The sequence below is a fragment of the Lissotriton helveticus genome, chromosome 2_1 (assembly GCF_964261635.1).
Source record: "Lissotriton helveticus chromosome 2_1, aLisHel1.1, whole genome shotgun sequence".
NCBI lineage: Eukaryota > Metazoa > Chordata > Amphibia > Caudata > Salamandridae > Lissotriton > Lissotriton helveticus.
In genome coordinates this window covers 1,201,047,170-1,201,068,947 of record NC_136059.1, presented here as the reverse complement: position 1 = coordinate 1,201,068,947, position 21,778 = coordinate 1,201,047,170, and the positions used below count along the sequence as shown (strand labels likewise).

Genomic DNA, 21,778 nt, shown 5'->3' with positions numbered 1-21,778 from the left:
AAATTACAGGACAACCGAGCTACTAAAGACTACATTTCACAAAATGGACAGCCATACATACATGCACAGTCTATGACGCATCCATTTACACACAGTACATAGTCCCACATGAATGTACTTGATAAAGGCATTCCTTTAAAAACCAGGCTGAATATGTTGACAAGACTGGTGATGAAGACAAGTAGGATGATTCGTGCATCTACAACCCTTTAGTGACACTGTACTGCATTGACGAACACATCACAAGACAATGACCTTAATGTGCACTGTTTTGTATGGATCGAAGCATGGAAAATAACTTCAGCACATACCCTTCCATGCAGATACACACTAACACCGCTGCACCCAGAAACCACATCAATCAGAAAAACAACTTTGGGATAGAGATTTCTCATGAAAATAACCAAAACTACATACCGAGCTAGAAGTGAACAAATATACCTAATACATTTACACATGAACCCTTAATTCAACTAATAGGGAGGCTCGACAGAGTGTAGGTATACATAAACCCTCAAAAGTGGTCCTCTTTAAATCACTTCTTCAAAACACCCTCTTCATTAAAACAATTTGATCATCAGGGGATTGCTTTCTTCTTCACTCCAATTCCCTGCTCCTCATTTGAAGGCTTTCTGCCTATACTTGTGTTTGCCCACCCATGAAACACTAGTTTCATATTGCTTTTTGATTGGATCAGTGTATGCTTCTTCTGATCATGTCAGGGAAAAATTTCTCTTTTTTTGTGCCATTGTTGGTTGAACACATGATGGAAATGCAGTTTTTTACCTATTTACCTCTTACACTCTCCACCCCACCTCAGCAGTCATCCTCGGATCCCATGGTCCTGCCATCCACCCCCTTCATTCCTTCTATATTGCTCTCTCCACCCTGATACTAGCCACTCACCGTGCCTCCCTCTGTCTTCTCTCTCACCTTTCTCTTCCTAGCCTCTACATATGCCAGAAAAACCTCACTGAAATTCACCAATCATACGTAACTGACATACATTTAACTTGCACCGCTATGATGCACTGCTTATAACTGAACATATTACATCACTTATGTCTGAAATCTATGGCTCTGAAAGTTATACTTACATCAGTTATGTATAACTGGGGAATTTCAGTTTTTTTGGTTTTAAAACTGTCGTATTTGTCTATTGGAAGACCTGCTTATAACTTCACTTTAACCTTTGGGTTTTCAGTGAATTTATAAGTTTTTTTGTAGCCCAGGTTAAAATCGTACCACCTTACTTACGTATAACTTAACTTTACCCTTTGTTTTTCAGTGAATAACACATCATGCTATTTGAAGTAACTTTAAATGGTGGTCATTATTCATTGCTCACATCACCTACTGCCTAGTTGTGAAAGCACTGGGTGCATAATAAGCTTTGAGAAACTGAGTTCGATGTCTGTAGTTAATTATGGAGAACTGATTTACGTACACTTATTGGTCCGAATTGGCACATGTCCATGAAACCAAAGCGGAAGCGATCCCTACTACCTGTTCCAATGATGACAATCCCAGCTTCAATAATTTATTACACCTGTTTGACGGAGACCCGGGAAAGAGATTGCTGAGATGTGACCACTGGTTTGGACTTGAAATGCGCTATGTCAGGGTAAATAGAAAACAAAATAACCCTTGGGTGCTCCAGAGAGGCTGACTCCAACATAGCCATACTTTTTAGGTTTCTCGTGCCAGGAAACAATATCCATTGCGTTGCAGGTGTAATGGTTATCAGTGATGAACTTCATTACCAGACTGTGGCGAGGATGGCCTAGTCGAGCTGCAGATGCTCTGCAGGTGGTTGAGACAAGGGGCTGCCGGCATATCTGAGTGCTGCCAGGTCGGACTGTGAGGTCTCAAAACATGGCTGCATGTTGGGGGTTGGGAGCTGCTCAGTGAGCTAGGAACCGCTTTTGGAGTGGAGTGATTGGCATCCATGCTTCAATGCTGTGCAATGATAACTGTGAGTGTAAGACCTGCATTTTTGACGCGTTTCCCCAGTCTTTTTGATTTCTTACCTCCTGTTTTGATGGATTCGTTTTTGCAGATTTAGTGTTTCTGCGCACTTCTATACTGTTATTCAGTGCTAAAGTGCAAGTGATCCTACTGTAAATTGTGTTACGATTGGTTTTCCATTATCATTATATTTGATTTGCTAGTAAGTCCCTTGTATAGAGACTTTCTGCCTAAAACTTCAAAGGGAAAAGTAGTATAAATATTGGGGCTCTGACCCCAGAACTTTATAACTCTTTTGGTCAAAGGAGCCTGCCGAGAGGAAGAGCTGGAGAAGCTGTTAGGAGGAACTATCACTTTGCTGTGTGCTTTGCTGTGTTGGCCAACAGTGGCTGCTTCTGTCTTGGGCAGTGAAAGGACAGGACTGGACTTCCTGCAACTTATTTTCCTGAGTTTCTCCAAGGGCTTAAGGTAGAGCTTGCCCCTTTTCAAGACGTCTCAGGAACAGCAAATACTTCAAGACCATCTATACCAACACTAGGAACAGTGTGCTTTGTGCTACAACAGATGAAAAAGCAACCCAATGTGGTCAACGACGCCGCTGCCAGCTCTGTGACCTGTTGGCACTGCAGAGAGGACCTCCTTGCAACCCTGGTCTCACCGACACCGCCTGACACCATCAAGCTGCTGCTTGCACCATGACCTGAGGGCACCTCACTTCGCATTGCCTCGCTTTACATCACAGCCATGATATCCCTGGCGACGCCTCTCCACGAAGACATCGATGCCGCGGCCTGCACCATGGCCTGGTAAGTTACTCAATGTACAACCCCGCCCTACACTGCAGCCATGTCCCACTGCCATTGTCTCAGATCGTCTACCGACGACATCGCTTCAGCAACAATGATGCCGTTGCCTACAACGTGACCTGCCACCATTGCAGCAAGCACCATCACACTTTGCACCGCAGCCCTAGTCTCTCTGCCACCACTGGAATCGGTCACCGAGCTGCTGCCTGCACCGTGACCTGAGGGCACTGAACTCCAATCCACTTTACACCGCAGCCCAGGTGCTTGCCAGCGCTCCTGAACTCAACCTCACGGAGTTCGATCTGCAATGTGTGTGACTTCAAGGCGAGGAAAAGGTTGTATGACAAGAAGACTAATTCAGCCATTTTTGTATCTACCTGAAATTTTTGTATATTGTTGTCTGTGGAGTTTTTCCAAGTACGAGCTGACTTGTGTATATTCCTGTTCGCCATGCCCTTAGAAAGCACCAAATATTTGCTAAAATAATTACACAGTGTTATTCATTTGTGCTTATCGTAAGATGGGACACCACAGGCTGTTTCCTTTTTAATTTGCAGTTAGTCAAGCCCTGCAGGTTTCTCTCGTATTGCTTGCCTTAAAAATGTAGTGCAATTAGCTATTTTCTTTGCATGCATAACTGAATGGACATTTCCAATGGATTAGGGGTGGGGAGTAGAGTCTGCACACATGCCTGTTTATTATATAGAATAAATACGAAAGGAGAATTGTTTCAAGGGTTCATTCTTTTCACGGACATGCTAATCTCGTTTTGGTACGCGTCTGCTCTAGCGTAATAAAACTGCTCTGTTTTACCTCCAGCTACCTGTACCCCTTTGGAGTTAAGTGGACAAGAGTGGTATTCTCTAGGGCGCAAGTGTACACTTTTCACAAAGGGCATATGACTCCTGCACTGACCTCTGGGACCGATGCAGCCTCTTTGGAGCTCATCGCAAGGTCCACGACGCCCTGCATTTCCAAGGTACTGATTGCGGGTCTTCCCGACACCGTAGCTGGCCCGCGGTGCCTCGGTTGGTCTAAACTGTTGGATTTGTTTGTTCACGATGCTGTGACAGCCACGGATGGAGCAACCACTTCAAGGAACTGTATTTTAAGGGTATTTTTTGCAATATTCGTATTTTGATAACTGTATGTTGGATTTTTATAGTTTTGGTCTTGTTTTACATAAATATGAACTATGTTTGTAGTGTTTTCACTGTATTACTGTGTGTTATGTACAAATGCTTTACACATAGCCTCTGAGATGAGCCTCACTGCTCGTGCCAAGCTACCATGGGGTGAGCAAGGGTTATTTTAGACATGTGATCCCCTTACACTGACTAGAAAGGGTCCCTACTGGGACAAGGTACATACCTCTGTCAAATAGAGTTCCTCATTTCTAACAGTGAGCATTTGGAGCCGAACGCCTGGGTGCCCTAACCACATTGCCACTGGGGTTTTGAGATTCATTTACCCTTGAATCCGGGCAGTAGAGTGGCAGCATGAGGGCCTGCAGCAGACTACACCGGGAGAGCTCCTCCAACCAAAGCATGTACTGTTGTGTGAGGGGCCTAGGGGCAGACAGGCCGACTCATGCTCCCTGGCGCTTAAGTAACTTAAGGAGCCAGGGCTATGTCTGCTTCAGTGGCACCCGACAGCTGGATTGCCGGGGACGACAAATAGTTATGACAGTGGCGGTAGATGGCCTAATGGGGTCATCTGTCCCCGATGTAGCCTGGTGTGAATGAATGGACTAGAGCACCGGAAAAGACCAATTACTGAAGGCCTCACCTGGGCTGGATAATAACTGAAGCCTTCTTGCGCGTAAAGATTATGTCCCGTCAAATGGGGATAACCTTCAGTAACAACTATATGTACATAGCCCAATACCTATGAGGCAATAAGACATTGTGTGATCTCTGAAATTGCTACTCTGTGCTGTATGCCCGCTGCACTACCACTACTGGATTTGGGCGAAGGTGTGTCCATGACTTAGATTTCTTATAAAGACAGCCTGAAATATATTAGCAGCAAAGGCTTCTAACTAGCACTCACTTTCCTTTCAGAGTGTACTGTGAGGTGGGTGATACACTCATGAAAGGACAATTACTTTGTATGGGTTGGATTATCAATTGCAAACCTCCTGTATGTCCATTGGTTTGAGCACACTGTGCAGGGCTAAATTCTTGAGAAAACTACGTACATGGTCTGATACCTGGGATGTGCAGATACTCATTGTGTGTCCCCTACAAATTCCTCTGGGTGATATTAGGCTTCAGTGTTACTACTGTATGGTAGGGTCGCTGGGCAGTGATGGGCAAGAATGACTCCAAGCAATCCACAACAGCATTCGATATGAGGCACATGCCGAAAACATCACCTTTAGAGGGGGGCTGGCAAAACATCAGAAATGGGTGCAGATGGCCATGATGTTAAAATGCTGCTCCTCAGTAGGCAAAATTATAATAATAATGTCTTTATTCGGAAGCAAAAGCAACCATAATAGATACAACCACACATTAAAAACAAGGAAAGACACACTATAGTTTCAAATATTAAATAGTTCTATTGCACAACCCGTTTTAAAAAAAGTTGAGTAAATCAAGAAACCTCACAGATTCATAAACAGTACACACTATAAATCTAGAAGGGACCATGTAGGCATAGCCCGAACACAGTTCAATCGGGTCTAGAAAGCCTAGGTCTGTAAGGGGCCACAGAAAGCCTTAAAAGCATTTAGCAACAGCTGTAAATAAAAAAGTGCCACTGTAGCATGCCTAAACCTCAGACTCTTTAAAAGAGCACAGAGGAATTGCCTTTTTGGCAAGGAAAAGAATTTGCACAATAGTACAAAGTGTAACGTGTCATGTGGCGACCTAGTATCGCAACCACAGGGTACTCTTTGATGTGGCGGGATAAATCCTGCCGGGGATGCTAAAAGAAAATGGAGATAATTAAATCTCAAACAAATGATTAAATATCTATAATGAGCACTAGTAAGTGAGAAAAGATAATGTTACATACCCAGGATGGACTTCAACATAACATAAGCCCTCACTGAAGGTTTTCTTAGCTCAATATTTTCGCGATGAGCAGAAGAATATTTAAGGTATAAGATTTTTATAATAATAACATCCCTGGGGCTTAAAGTATAATGTGCAAGAAAAATATCTGGCCTCTCGAGAGCATGAAAAGACTCCTTTACATAACACAGCAAGGGGATTTTGTTACCATGCTCCAGAGAAAGGCAGTCTGAGAGAATCGGACGATTTAAGCCATTATTTTCACTTGTCCATATCTTTATCCAGCACAATAAAGGTTTAATTGCCACTTGATCCACCAGAAAATCAACCCCTAACCCTTTGAGCACTGACCAAGCTGGCATGCCTTGGGGAACTTGCAGAATCCGACGCAAAAACGTATTTTCAGCCACCTGTAGCCTGTGTGCGGGAACATAGCCCCATATTTCACTGCCATATAATACCTTTGAGATACCTATGGACTGGTATAATTTCAAAATGACCTTGGGCGCCCATGATCCCAATCTTCTGGAAAACTAGGCAAAAGAATTTCACCTCAATTGACAAACTCAACTCGTTCATGACAAGAGTGGACCAAATGAAAACAGTCCTAGACAAGCAAGAGGGAAGACTGTCGACGGCTGAATCATGCATATTCACTATTGAAGATGACACCACAACATCCGACGAAAACATGCTCAACAAGGAAAAGGTCCTTAGTGACAGCAAAGAGAGGAACAAGTATTTGGAAGCCAGATCTTGACACAATAATATGCTCTTGGTCCACATTACGGAATCCATCAATACTAGCAACCCTGTAGACTATACCTGGTCATTACTCATGTTGCAATTTGGTGCTGCCAGATTATCCAATCTGTTTGAAATACATCAGACCTCTTGCTAGGACCTCGGCTTCCCTCTGGGGTATTCCACTTAAAAGCTTTTGACGTTCCAACTGGTTTATGAGATGGCTATTTGTTTAGCATGTGTTTGGTATTGTGAACAGGTATTGTTCACCGGTGATGGGGTAGCTTGTGTGGGTGGTATTATAGCAGAAATGTTACTAGCACATACAGATCGCAGGTTGACTTTCCACATCACTTTATATGTTCAGCGCACCTACTGCAGGTTCTGTGACTGGGTATGTGGTACACGGCACATCATAAGCTGTCACTACACTGCTTGGATAATGATAAGTATTGAGATGACAACCCCCCACGTACTCATGTGGAATGTTCGGAGGTTAAACAATCCCCGCAAGAGAAGACAGATGACTGCATTCTTGGATTGCCACAAAATCAAATTGGTATTCCTCCAAGAAAAGTACCCCACCAAACAATCAGAACCCATATTTGCACTTAAATGGAATGGATACAGAGTGTTGGCAACATACTCCTCTTACGTCAAAGGCTCAGTTTTTATTATATAACTAGGTACCTTCTTTAGGATTCTCCAAGAGGTGAGTGACCTTGAGGATAATATAATCTAATACAGGGTATTTTACGTAGGAAGCACATCACACTAGCAAATGTTTATGGCCCAAACATGTTTTATTTATGGCTTCTCAGAGCATACCATGGAGCGGCGATTTTAACCTTGTACTCAATGAACAGCTCTCACCACTACGTTGCATTGATATTACTAGACATTAAGAGACATATAATCTAAATGATATCTAAAGAAATAGGTATCATTCGCTCAGGGATTGTATGCACATATGAGTGTCTGGCTCCTGGACAAGACTGGATTATTGGCATTGGCACTAGAGATATCCGCTCCTGAATCAGGTCAGTTGAACATCTGCCACACACTTTTTCATACAGTCTCCAGTTATGCTGATGGTTGCTGTGCCGACTCCATGACATCAAGATTTACTAGGTGTCTGTCACCTCAAACACTTCAGAACACAGTGTTAATGGAGGAGATGAGGGCTGAGATCACCAACTATTTTCAGTTCAATTGCTCTTAAGTAAGCAATGTGGATACACTCTGGGAAGCTTTCAAAGCTTATATTTGGACAGTATGCATAGCAAAGCAGCCAAGGATCAGAAAAGCATTCCTTGACCATCTCGACCAACTTGAACGTGAGATACACTCACCAGAAACAACCTACCTGCACAAGAATAGCACTCAAACCGTAGCAGATATTAGATCAAAACTCAGAGTTTAGTGAGGCGGTTGAGCAGGAGGTAAAACACTTGAATAAACACGCCAGAGCACTGTTCTATGGTAGGGGTGAGAGACTGGGTGGGATCCTTGCAGCACTCGTGCCCTACCTGCTCAACAAAGGATACTGTACAGATTAAGGTAGAGCGTGGCAAAATTCAAATTCAAAAAATACTTTATTCGGTTTATGAAAAAAAACCATAAAAGTAAACATATCAGAAAAGGTAAAAACATTCAGAATAAAATATCAATTAACCATCAGAAACAATACGTTAACTGCTGAGGAAAAAATACGTTACAAAGAGTTTTGATTTTAAAACTACAGCAAGTTATCTAAATTAAAAAGCCATAAATCAATTATTTGACAGTTTCCTTGGTATCATCTCAGACTATTTAGTTAATTTTTCCCTGAATCTCATTGCTATGTTTAAAAAAGTAGCAACATTGAAAATTTCCCATGTATTGGACAACAGTTGGAGATATAGGAGCGCAGGTTTCACTTGTTTGAAACCCTTGTCCTTTAACAGTGGTACAATAAATTTTTTCCGTGTCTCCCTAAGGTGCCCACAAAAGAACATAAAGTGGGCCGTGTCCATTATTGAGAAACCGTCGCAAGTGCATACTTTCAGGTCTATATCCTTAGTCCAACATGTCCTCCCAGATATAAGTAAATGGATCTTGTTTAATCTAAACTTAGTTAATAGATATCTATGGTTGGCATTATTGACAACTTTCAAATATAGTTCTAGATCGTTTTCCGATGTAACAACCAACTGATGGGTTCTCACAGATGGCTTAATCAGCTCCAAACCCTCTCTATCCATCCCTCTGTGAAGTTTAAAGTTAGTCTTAACCCATTTTATATCTGCTTTAACCAGTTTAGAAGGTTCCTCAAAGAGTTACGGACGTCCCAATGAGACTGCAGTTTTTTTTTTCACATAGCTTAACCATGGTATAGAGTCCCAATGTGCTAGTCCAAGGCAATCCTTCAAGATCTCATGATTTACCTTGACCTCTGGGTTTAACCATACCGAGATCCACTTCAGAAGGGGCGCGATAGCAATTCGATCTTCTAAATAGCCCACCCCGCACTCTTGGTGGACAATAAAACAAGGTGTCGATTGGGGGACAGAGAGGATAGACTTTAAAAATGTATCCTCTGCCACTTGTAGCGGCTTGACGTTCTTGAATCCCCATAAGTCTGCACCGTACATTGCAATGGAAATGCATTTAGCTTCATAAACTTTTAATACTGCTTCCAGTGGTTTTACTCCCAGTTTACGAGAAAAGCTCAAGACAGCCGAGATAGATCTTACAAATGCATTTCTCTTCTCAGATAGTTGGGGAAGCCAAGTGGATTTTTCATCAAAGACCACCCCTAAGTATGGGAATTTAGTTACCCTAGATAGCCTATTTCCATTACAATGTAAGGTCATCAGCTTCCTTTGCCTGCCCCTCGTGCCCAAGGCCATGACATGGGATTTAGTGTAGTTAACACCAAGGTCCAAAGCGGACATAAACTCATAAAATGTGTTTAAAAGACTTTGTAAACCCACTGGTGTGCGTGATATGAGTGCGGCATCATCCGCATATAACAGAGCGGGCAATAAAGACTTGCCTCCCTTTGGAATATCTTTACAGGCTGTTCCCAGGACGCTTGCTAATTCATTAATATATAAAGTAAATAATAATGGGGCTAGAATACAACCTTGCCTGACCCCATTAGATATTCCAATCTCACCTGTCCTATTCCCCTTCCGATCGTATCTCACTGTAGCAGTGAGATCCCGATGGAGGTCCGCAAGAAAGTATACTATGTTCTCATCGATACCCATTTTGAGAAGTAGTTCCCTAAGCTTGGACCTGTTTACGCGATCGAAGGCCGAGGACAGGTCCATAAAAGCTATGTACAGACTTCCTGGCTTTGCTAGAGTATACTTTCCAATTAACAATTGAAGATTAAGGCTCTGATCAATGGTACTGTGTCCCTTTCTAAACCCGTACTGTACGGGAGCAAGGGAATTTGTGTCCTCGAGCCAATCAGATAGTTTAGATAGTACCACCCTACCAAGTACCTTTACTGCAGAATCTATAAGGGAGATTGGGCGGTAATTGCTTGGCTCTCCTCTGTTACCTTTTTTGAAAATGGGGACAATTACCGACTGTGACCAGGTCTTAGGGATCTCAGTTGTTGGGATTCTATTAAAGATATTGGTTAGAACTTTGGACCATGTCTCTATATCACACTTAAAAAGGTCCGCTGGCACACCATCAGGGCCAGGGGCCTTATTACTAGTCATTTTATTGATAGCTTCGGCCACCTCTGCCTCGTTCACTTCTAAGGAATAAAAAGAAGTAGACCCCCTGCGACTATTGTTGCCTCCTACGGACATGTGTTCGTAAACTGATTTGAAATGTGAAAACCACTTGTCCTCTTGGATGCCGCAATCTGAAACATTATTGCTTGAGTCTGAGAAGTATGGTTGGTTAATCACTTTCCAGAATTTTGCACTATTTTTTATGACATCTATAGAGGTCAATTCTGCCCAAGCATCTTCCCTAATCTCCCGCCTCCTCTGTTCCACTGCTCCTTTGTAAGCTTTCCTTAATAGAGCCACTCGTTTCCTATCAAGGGGCTTACATTTCAGGGCCTCCTTCAATTTGCGATTACATGTTGAGCAGTTACGGTCAAACCACCCAGTAGATCCCGAGTCTTTAACTTTACCGTTATTTGTTAAGTCGGTCATAACCTGGAGGCAAACCGTTTGATATGCATCTGCTACTTCCTTGTCTCCTGTTTCCTTATCCAAACAGATGTGCATCTCCTCGCCTCTACTGTTGAAAAGGTTGCGTAAGAAATCCTCGGGGATAACTTTGCCCCACTTAATTCTCCGGGCCTGGTCTGTGGCCCGGAGAGATTGACCCCGCTATTTGATGTCATCTCGGAACCGCTAAAAACTCCATTAACTCATAGGAAAACAGGGTTGTGGTCACTAAAATGGGACCATTCCGGGGAGTATTCTACGATATTACTCCCTAATGTTAAGCTTGTAAAGATGTAGTCGATAGTTGACCCACAACCGTTACCCTTAAAGGTTGGTATATTAGAGTCGTCCCCCGTGGGCAACATCAAGCCATTTTCTGCGAGGATAAGTTCCAACAGTGTCCCCTGTTCCGTGTGCTCAAAGTGAGAATCAACCTGCCCAGGGGGAGCAAAAAGATCATTGGGCGGACATTTGTCAGGACATCTATGAATGTTAAAATCCCCCAACAAAATTACATAACAATCATTCTCTGGCAATTCCTTGTAAGCTGTTAAGAAAGAGTGTAGCGCCATCACATTACTTGTTGAGGTGGCTCTATCAAAGGAGTTGTAAAAATTCACAATTAACACATTATGAGCCCCTCTACAGACAATTTTGACTACCAAACAATAAGGTGAACCAGAATCAATCACAGTATGTATACCTGCTATGTTGGCAGCCACTAAGGTTACCAGACCTCCTCTTGCTCTACCACTAGAGGTGGCGACCGCGGGGAGGAAATAGGTGGTATAACCATCTAAGGTAAGTATGTTATTGGTGTCCCAAGTCTCTTGAAGAGCGATGATATCTGCGGAGCCTAAAAATTTCCTCCAAATAGGATCATCAATTTTATTTCTAAGCCCGGCAATATTCCAGGTTCCCACTTTGGTGCCTCTTCTTACTCTTGAGACAATCCTACTCTCCAGTTCATATGCTGAGCTGGTTGTTTCGGCATTGCCCGTTGCAGGGTTATCAATAATTGAGGCTAATACCATATCAATCGTGTCTTTGACCCTGTTTTCCGGACTCATATCTATCGGGGACACTAATTTAACCCTTTTAGGTTTATCCAAATCTGATGGGGTAGTCACCTGTTGTCAATCAACCCAATCTAGGTCTGTCAAGCACGCAAACTGATTTGCCATCGGAACATTATAGGGGTTATTTAGTGTGTAAGGGACCTCGGCATGACTATGGTTGTAGCCACCAATCATGCCGTTGCCCCTACACCTATCTATTTGGAATCTAGGGTCTTGATTATACATGCCTCCTCTACGCTGAACTAAGTTCCACCCCTCCTCGCTAGTCCCATGCCAACCATTGGGATTTCTTTCTCTAAGTGCCTCTTGCCTCATACTTCCTCTATGATGTGTTGGGGTTTTGAGCCAGCTCCATCTATTATCTTGCTGATCCTTGGGCATATAAAAAAAGGACAGGGGTCTAGCCGTGACCAAGGAGCCATTGTGATTACGGGGATTTCTCCTGCAGATGTATTCTACAACTTGTGGATCTTCGAAGGTCACAACTATACAGTCACCATGTATGGTTTTCCGATTATATCCTACCCATGGTGTTCTTTCAGCCATTAACATATTGCCACAAAGATTTGGTGGTAAGGGATGATAATTCATAAGCCAGTGACATACCTTATTTTTAAGTGCCTGGAAAGTTTCTGATTGTGAGGGAGCCAGTTCTGTTACCCCAGTCAGTATAATCACATACAGGCAAGCGTCAGGTGGGAGATGAATATTGCGCCGTGTTTGATTTATTTCAGTGGAAACTGGAACAATCTGTGGGGCAGGGATTATGGGAGTTCTAGAGTTAGCCTGGGCAGTGGGCTTATTTAATGTGTGAGATTGTACATGAGAACTTGCTTTATTCATCACGGGGGTTGCTAAATTTAGAGTCTGGTCCTTTGTCATTTTCCGATTTTCTATTGCAGTTTTCTTGGCAACCGGTTGGGCTTTAGTGACTATAGTGGGTACATTAGTGGCCCTATTGGCATAGTTACTATCGTGAAACCTGATATCTTTATGTATATCATGTAGGACTTTTTCAATGCCATTGAGTCTGGCTTCTAGGGGTGCAAGTAAACTTTTGAGAATTTTCGTTATGGTACAACCTAATGATTCCTCCTTCCCAACAACTTCCCCAGTAATATCACGCTGTGACCTATCAGCCGTGATGCTGTCTTGGAGAATATCCACTAATGAATCATCCAAAATACTATCATCGATGATGGTCAGGGGTAAACTGATGGTGTCCGGGCCATTTTGAACTGCCCCATTTATCTGACCGGTGGGCTCAGTTACGCAATCTCTTGCCTCTGCTGAGACGCCCGTATTATTTGCTTCCTCACTGATTTGACTAGCAGGTGCGGGACGAGCTTTTTTGGCTCTAGTTACACAAACAAATGATTGCTTACGTTTAGGAATTGCCCCCTCCCTCTTCCCCCTTCCTTGTTCATCTGTACATTGTGTCTGGTCGGATACTTGGGGGATTGTTTGTACTTGCCCAGTGCTGCTCTCAGGGGGAGTAGGATACTCATCCTGGAGATTTGAGGGCAATATAACTGCAGAGCCTTTCTGACTACCATCCATATCATGGATATCAGCTACAGCCTGAACTAAGTTGGGAGTATGTAAGGATTTGTCTGGGGTACGTGCAACACCAATAAGGCCTAACGACGATCTTCTTGCTATTGCTAATTCATGTGACACCCTTCTTTCCATGAGTAGAATGCCCTCATTGATCAAGGAATTGGTGCGCACGATAAAATCATCTAGTGTCCCAGTCAATTTTTTCCCTCCCGCAGCTGCCATGCTTCTTGTTTCACGGCACTCCATGAACCCTACCAAGACAGAACCAGAGGCAGGGGTGGCGGGGAACGTGGGCACTATTACAGAGGGGTATAAATTAGAGTAACAGCTTGATACATCACTGAATAAATATAACCCCACACTGAACTAACAACTATGGCACAAAAAAAGGCACTAACACAAAGATTTCCAAGTTCAACCTCAAATCAAAGAGCCTAGGTCCAGTCCAGTCTCTACCGGCCTCGGACGGCCGCAGACGGTCCCGCCCTTGTCCCGGGCTTCTCCCGGGCACGCTCCGGCGCAGCGGTCTGCATACCTCCTTTTATTCAGATGGGGAAAGATTATGGGCGGGGGGCGGGGCCAGCAGGGAGAGCAGCCCAGGTGTGTCGAAGGGGGCTCGCAGGGACTCCTGGTAGCTTGAGTCCCTGCCTTCTGCTCGCAGCCCTGCCGGCAGCTCCGCGCACTCAGTGGTCTTCCAAAATCACACCTATGCTCCCAGGGCGATTCAGAAAAGGGGGTGGTGATGAACAGAGTGTCTGAATTAAGCAGACCACTCTTACCCAGTCCAAAGATCAGGGCTTGATCCATCACCGTTATTTAGCTCACTGCCCCATCCCAGCTCAGAACCTGGCTATATGCAAATTAGTCTGTCCCTGACCCAGTGCATCATGGGAACAGGGCAGACCAAACTACCAAGCCAATTCTTCACCAGAAAGGAGACAAGCTTCCGGGGACCGGTTTCTGGCATTTCAGCCGTCGTCGGCCCGGCTTGCTTGAATCCTGATGGAGCAGTGAGCAAGGGACTCATGTCTGAGTATACCCTGCCACACCTATAGTGGCCAAAAACGATTCAGAAAAGGGGGTGGTGATGAACAGAGTGTCTGAATTAAGCAGACCACTCTTACCCAGTCCAAAGATCAGGGCTTGATCCATCACCGTTATTTAGCTCACTGCCCCATCCCAGCTCAGAACCTGGCTATATGCAAATTAGTCTGTCCCTGACCCAGTGCATCATGGGAACAGGGCAGACCAAACTACCAAGCCAATTCTTCACCAGAAAGGAGACAAGCTTCCGGGGACCGGTTTCTGGCATTTCAGCCGTCGTCGGCCCGGCTTGCTTGAATCCTGATGGAGCAGTGAGCAAGGGACTCATGTCTGAGTATACCCTGCCACACCTATAGTGGCCAAAAACGATTCAGAAAAGGGGGTGGTGATGAACAGAGTGTCTGAATTAAGCAGACCACTCTTACCCAGTCCAAAGATCAGGGCTTGATCCATCACCGTTATTTCTCTAGAATCTCTGGGAAGGAAATCTCTGGAATTCTTTACCTACTACTCTTCGTTCCATCCCAGATCTGCTCCCTTTTAGGAAGGCACTAAAAACCTTCTTATTCTCTTCAGTTTAACATTGCTTTTCTGGTTATTTCTGCTGTGTTGTGTTCTACCATCTTTGGAAAGCGCCGGGACGCCTCTTGGCTGCGGCATCTGAGCGCTATATAAATTAAAATAACATAACATAACATAACATTTAGCTCACTGCCCCATCCCAGCTCAGAACCTGGCTATATGCAAATTAGTCTGTCCCTGACCCAGTGCATCATGGGAACAGGGCAGACCAAACTACCAAGCCAATTCTTCACCAGAAAGGAGACAAGCTTCCGGGGACCGGTTTCTAGCATTTCAGCCGTCGTCGGCCCGGCTTGCTTGAATCCTGATGGAGCAGTGAGCAAGGGACTCATGTCGGAGTATACCCTGCCACACCTATAGTGGCCAAAAACGATTCGGAAAAGGGGGTGGTGATGAACAGAGTGTCTGAATTAAGCAGACCACTCTTACCCAGTGCTCATTGCACCATCAGGATTCAAGCAAGCCGGGCCGAAGACGGCTGAAATGCCAGAAACCGGTCCCCGGAAGCTTGTTTCCTTCCCAGTGTAAGAATTGGCTTTTGTAGTCTGGTCTGCCCTGTTCCCATGATGCACTGGGCCAGGGACAGACTAATTTGCATACAGCCAGGTTCTGAAACTGGGATGGTGCAATGAGCTAAAAAACGGTGTTGGATCTAGCCCTGATCTCTTGACTGGGTGAGAGTACTCTGCTTAATTCAGAGACTCTGTCCATCACCACCCCCTGTTGTAAATAATTTTGTCCACCCTAAGCGTGGAAGGGTATACTCAGATGTGAGTTCCTTGCTCATTGCACCATCAGGATTCAAGCAAGCCGGGCCGAAGACGGCTGAAATGCCAGAAACCGGTCCCCGGAAGCTTGTTTCCTTCCCAGTGTAAGAATTGGCTTTTGTAGTCTGGTCTGCCCTGTTCCCATGATGCACTGGGCCAGGGACAGACTAATTTGCATACAGCCAGGTTCTGAAACTGGGATGGTGCAATGAGCTAAAAAACGGTGTTGGATCTAGCCCTGATCTCTTGACTGGGTGAGAGTACTCTGCTTAATTCAGAGACTCTGTCCATCACCACCGCCTGTTGTAAATAATTTTGTCCACCCTAAGCGTGGAAGGGTATACTCAGATGTGAGTCCCTTGCTCATTGCACCATCAGGATTCAAGCAAGCCGGGCCGAAGACGGCTGAAATGCCAGAAACCGGTCCCCGGAAGCTTGTTTCCTTCCCAGTGTAAGAATTGGCTTTTGTAGACTGGTCTGCCCTGTTCCCATGATGCACTGGGCCATGGACAGACTAATTTGCATACAGCCAGGTTCTGAAACTGGGATGGTGCAATGACCTAAAAAACGGTGTTGGATCTAGCCCTGATCTCTTGACTGGGTGAGAGTACTCTGCTTAATTCAGAGACTCTGTCCATCACCACCCCCTGTTGTCAATAATTTTGTCCACCCTAAGCGTGGAAGGGTATACTCAGATGTGAGTCCCTTGCTCATTGCACCATCAGGATTCAAGCAAGTCGGGCCGAAGACGGCTGAAATGCCAGAAACCGGTCCCCGGAAGCTTGTTTCCTTCCCAGTGTAAGAATTGGCTTTTGTAGTCTGGTCTGCCCTGTTCCCATGATGCACTGGGCCAGGGACAGACTAATTTGCATACAGCCAGGTTCTGAAACTGGGATGGTGCAATGAGCTAAAAAACGGTGTTGGATCTAGCCCTGATCTCTTGACTGGGTGAGAGTACTCTGCTTAATTCAGAGACTCTGTCCATCACCACCCCCTGTTGTAAATAAGTATGCTCCCAGGACAGCACCGAGCATAAGGCGCGCTGCGGGACCCGCGAAGCGGGTCCGGCGAGGTGTCGGTTCCCCACAGGGTCTAGAGGTCAGTAGCGGCAACAAGTCAGGGTGGGCAGCAAGACGACAGCAATTCCGCCAAAAAAGGGTCCCACTAACACAAGCTCCTGACCCGCTTATCACTCCGTGGGCGGGGGGGCGGGGCCAGCAGGGAGAGCAGCCCAGGTGTGTCGAATGGGGCTCGCAGGGACTCCTGGTAGCTTGAGTCCCTGCCTTCTGCTCGCAGCCCTGCCGGTCAGCTCCGCGCACTCAGTGGTCTTCCAAAATCACGCCTATGCTCCCAGGACAGCACCGAGCATAAGGCGCGCTGCGGGACCCGCGAAGCGGGTCCGGCGAGGTGTCGGTTCCCCACAGGGTCTAGAGGTCAGTAGCGGCAACAAGTCAGGGTGGGCAGCAAGACGACAGCAATTCCGCCAAAAAAGGGTGCCACTAACACAAGCTCCTGACCCGCTTATCACTCCGTGGGCGGGGCCAGCAGGGAGAGCAGCCCAGGTGTGTCGAATGGGGCTCGCAGGGACTCCTGGTAGCTTGAGTCCCTGCCTCCCTGTCGGCAGCTCCGCGCACACAGTGGTCTTCCAAAATCACGCCTATGCTCCCAGGACAGCAGCGAGCATAAGGCGCGCTGCGGGACCCGCGAAGCGGGTCCGGCGAGGTGTCGGTTCCCCCACAGGGTCTAGAGGTCAGTAGCGGCAACAAGTCAGGGTGGGCAGCAAGACGACAGCAATTCCGCCAAAAAAGGGTCCCAGAGCGTGGCAGTATGGTGGATGAAGTGGAGGATATACTTTCAGAATTTAATGCATAATACTCTAACCTATACATCTCATGTGAATACTAGATGCAGGCTGAGCGCCCCGAGCTTTTTAGTCACATCTCACTGGCCTGGGTATACCGTGCACGCCAATAATATTTTGATGTACCCATTACCCTAGAAGGAATCAAATCTGTAATTTCTAGCCTACCTGCGTGAAAAGCTCCTGGCAACGATGTACTCTCTAGTGAGTTCTATAAAGCATACTCTCACCTGCTGGCTCTTAAACTATCACAAGTATTTAAATAGGAACAAACATCCAGAGCCCTGCCCTCCACCTTCTGTGAGACTTCTTATAACACTACTAAAACCTGGTAACCCACAGGCACTGTGATGATTCATAGAGGGAGCTCTCCATTATTAACCCTGACAGCAAGATTCTTGCAAAGATACTGTCTAATAGGTTACTTCAATTGCTGCTGGACGTAGTTCTGCCTGAGGCGATTTTATTTCTGGAAGATCTACATTGCATGACCTATGTTGACTGTTAACTTGATGCCATGGAGGTCCTCCTAGACGTCACTGGGACTGGAGTTCCCGTTTGCGGTGTCGAACAAGATGGGACTACCAGCAGGATTCCTGAGATTGATCAGATTGCGGTGTTCTGGTTCTGCAACCTGGATTAGTGTTTTGGGCTTTTCGCTGCTTCAATTCCTATTAAGAGGGACACTAGTCAAGGATATTCCCTCTCCAGCATTTTGTTCAGTGTGGCGCTGGAACTGATGGCTCTGGTGATTAGACAGAATCAAGCTGCAAATGGATAAAATTTCACCTCCTGCAATCTTCTCTATACCCGGACGATATCACAGTATGCAACTGACAAAAACCTTACCCCGATCCTCAGGGAATTTACAGTATTTAGATGGTTATCAGGTATTTCTATAAACTGGAGTAAGGCCACAATATTTTCACTAACCCTAATCCCAAAATTGTAACATTGACTTCCCATTCACGGGGTACTGGCCTTCAATCAACTACCTGGCATTTCAGTAAGCCAAGTTTAAGCTACAGTTATAATAAGACCACAATGGTGTAGCAATGTCAAACGTCATAGATCAAGTTAAAAGATTTACAGTTTGCCACTCTGGGACAGACTGAGCTTATGAAAATGGATATTCTTCGTAAATTGATCTACCTGGGCTGCAATATTTCAATTGCGCTTAACAAACACTTCCTCCAGAATTTGGGTTATTTTATAGTCACACTGGCGTGGACAAACAGCCTAGCTTTAAATAGGAGGTACACATACTACCATGAAAACAAGGTGGCCCCAAGGCAAATGACTTCAAACTTAACTTTTCCTGCCTGCAGGCACAATTCACATACTATTGGTTATATTGTCTTCCATTCATGGCCCATTTGGCAATTGAGAGAAATACAGGAGACCCCATACCAATGGGTACCCTTAATGGGCAAAGTCCTTCCCGCAGCCATGGAGAAATCAATTTGGTACTATGCACACAGACTGCCTAGGAAAAACACCATAAAAGAACATCATGCCTAGTCTCTTACATCCCAGAAGACTCGCTCAACCATTACCCACTTTACAAACTCATTAGAGAACCTGCATTCCTCAGTAGGCTGCAAAAGCTGAGAGCTAATAAACCTCTGGAATAGATTTCCTGCTGGTTACTTCATTGAATGCTCACATAGCACCTATATGCCTGGCCACTCTGCCTTGGACATCCTGTTTTACTTTAGGCTCCAAGCATTATGTAAGGCAAGCTTTCCATCATCTCCACAGGAACCCTTTGTCTGTAAAAACACTATACTTTCCTCAAATTAGCACAGTCACTTGACTCTACAAATCAATGCAAGCAGAATCCCCCATTTTCGTTATGAATGCTAGAATACATTGAGACACAGATCTTCAAATTGCTATTTCAGGCAAGAATGGCTTACTGGTGCGCTCAGATGATACTAGCGCTAATGGTAGGTTGAGATGAATTCATTTTACATCAAGCCTTTAGTACAACCCTAATGTTACGAGAAGGAGTAGTTTCTGTCCTGTAACTACAGTTCTGTAGTAGGGGTATCTCTGTTATAGTTATAATCTAGTGAATAGTCCCACCCATGTGCGTGGACCCCGGAGCAATCAAAAATAATCTCTTAAGTTGTCAAAACATGCAGAACTGCACAGACACTTAAGAGAGAATTTAAAGACAGATGATGCCGCCTATATCCACAGGCTACACTGTCCAGTACTTCAACTGGAAATTCCACCAAAAAAACCACAAACAGCACAGCCTGTCCAGATTTCTCCACAGCGAAAAACCTTGCCTTTACCAGCAAAACCCTCTGAAATGATAGAGAGGAAGAAGTGGACAGACAAGCCCCATAGGCTGCCATTATGTGGCTCAGAACAGGATACTGTGCCTTTAAGAGAACTTTCCAGAACTCTCACAGTATCCCAGAATGCACTGCAGGTCCCTTTTACTTTCAGTTCTTTTTGAAGGCGTAACACGCCAGACCTGTAGCATTCCTTACATGAATATCTCTCTCCACCGGGGAGGAGGGCAGGCGCTTATGACTATAACAGAGATACCCCTACTACAGAACTGGAGTTACAGGACAGAAACTACTCCTTCTGTAGTAGGGGATCTCTGTGTATAGTCATAATCTAGTGAATAGAATGGCAAGCCCATCCCCACACCACAGCGGCGGTGGAGAAAAAAGGAAATATTACCACTACTGTGCGAACAGATTTCGCAGCGAAGCCTGCCCAACCTGAGCGTCTGTCCTGGCATCAGTGTCCAGACAGTAATGCTTAGCAAAGGTATGGACCGACTTCCAAGTGGCCGCCTTGCAGATTTCTGCAATTGGAACATTACATAGCAAAGCAGTTGTGGCAGCTTTGCCCCAGGTGAAATGAGCCTTACGTTTACCCCCTAAGGTCTTATTAGCCTTTTGGTAACACAATTATATACAGGACACAATCCACCTCGAGATGGACTGTTTTGAGGTAGCAAGACCGGTCCTGACTGATCCATAATTGATAAACAATTGGTCTGACCTACGAATATCCTTGGTTTTATCCAGATAAACTTTCAACACCCTCCTAACATCCAGGGAATGCAGGGACCTTTCCGCTGGAGATGAAGGATTCTGAAAAAACGTAGGTTAAGTTATGGTCTGGTTAACATGGAAATCAGATATAACCTTAGGAAGAAATTTAGGGTGAGTACGCATAACAACCTTAGCAGCATGAAATACAGTATAAGGTTCTTGGCAACACAACGCCTGAATTTCACTCACCCTGCGGGCCGATGTAATGGCCACGAGGAACGCCGCCTTCCAGGAAAGGTGCGGCAACGAAGCCTTATGAATAGGTTCAAAAGGCTCCTTCATCAATCTGGACAGCACCACGTTCAATTCCCATGAAGGCGAAGGAAACCGGACAGGAGGGAACACTTTCTTCAAGCCTTCAAAAAAATCTTTGATCACAGGGATCTGGAAGAAGGAAGTCTGTGAAGGGCATTTTCTGTAGGCAGTCAGCGCAGCGAGATGAACCTTAATGGAATGGACATTAAGGCCAGACTGCGCCAAATGTAGAAGATACGGAAGGATAACATCTTCCTTACACGTCGTTGGGTCATAGTTCTTGGACTTGCACCAGATGCAAAATCTCTTCCACTTGTAAGCATAGGAAGTCCTAGTGGAAGGTCGCTTAGCCTCCTTCAGTATGTCCATACAATCTTCTGGTAGATTCAAATGGCCATATTGCACTATCTCAGGAGCCATGCCGCCAAACTAAAAGACGAGAGGTTGGGGTGCACCATCTGCCCCCCGAACTTCGTGAGAAGGTCCAGCCGGCACGGCAGCCGTATGTGAGGAAGGAGAGACCGGTGAAGCAGGTCCGTGAACCACCTCTGCCTGGGCCATTCCGGGGCAATCAGGCTCATCCGCGCCCTGGACTGGGACAGCTTCATGAGCACCGCCGGAATCAGGGGAATGGGTGGAAAAGCGTACAGAAAGCTGTTCGACCACTTGATCCATAACGCATTCCCCAGAGTAGTACCTGGAGGCGAAGTCTCGGCATTTTCAGTTTTCGGCGGTGGCGAACAGATCTACGCCTGGAGTCCCCCACCTTGCAAAGACTTCTCCTAGTACTTCGTCTTTATGACCCATTCGTGGTTTTCCTGAATC

At 45.3% G+C, this 21,778-nt stretch overlaps 1 protein-coding gene across 7 annotated transcripts in view; it reads right to left on the bottom strand.

Annotated features, from left to right (window-relative positions):
* PPP3CA (protein phosphatase 3 catalytic subunit alpha) overlaps window positions 1-21,778 on the bottom strand; it is a 665,570-nt gene that overhangs the window by 214,636 nt on the left and 429,156 nt on the right. The window lies entirely within an intron of this gene.